Here is a 524-nt window from a genome sequence, read left to right as displayed (position 1 = left end):
GGGTGGGACTGGGTGGGCTTTAAGGTCCCTTCAACCCAAAACATTCTGTGATTCTATGAAAATAAAAATAACACCTTTGAAGAGGAGAATGCATCTTGGATGGTTTGAGGAACTCAACAGGAGATGGGGATTTGGGAAGGGTGGGTGATCAGGGCATCAAGATGCGGTTTCGTGCCCACCATCATTTACTTGTCATGGGTTTGGTCCTCACCCAGAGAGACGTCCCTGCCCCTGCAGACAGCAAACGGAGAGATTGGGGAATGCAAGAACTGCTCATGTTGCAGCACTAAGGAGACACTTGGAGCAAAATGGGCATTTTTCTCCCCATCTGCTGTCCCAGTAGCACCCCTCCACCCTGGTTCCTGCACCAGCCTCCCAGGAGAAGACTTACTCCAGCACAGCTTGTGGGAGCCTGTTCAAAGGAGACAAATCCAGCATCAGCACAGGAGAAACCAGCGACACTGAGCTCAGGGGATGCAAAGGGCAGGGATGAGGGGATGAAGGAGGTGGCCCCAGATGCTGCC

This window comes from Eurypyga helias, unplaced genomic scaffold, assembly GCF_000690775.1.
Source record: "Eurypyga helias isolate BGI_N326 unplaced genomic scaffold, ASM69077v1 scaffold24338, whole genome shotgun sequence".
NCBI classification, from domain to species: domain Eukaryota; kingdom Metazoa; phylum Chordata; class Aves; order Eurypygiformes; family Eurypygidae; genus Eurypyga; species Eurypyga helias.
The sequence above is the reverse complement of the archived record's forward strand: the minus strand, read 5'-3'. Positions refer to the sequence as shown.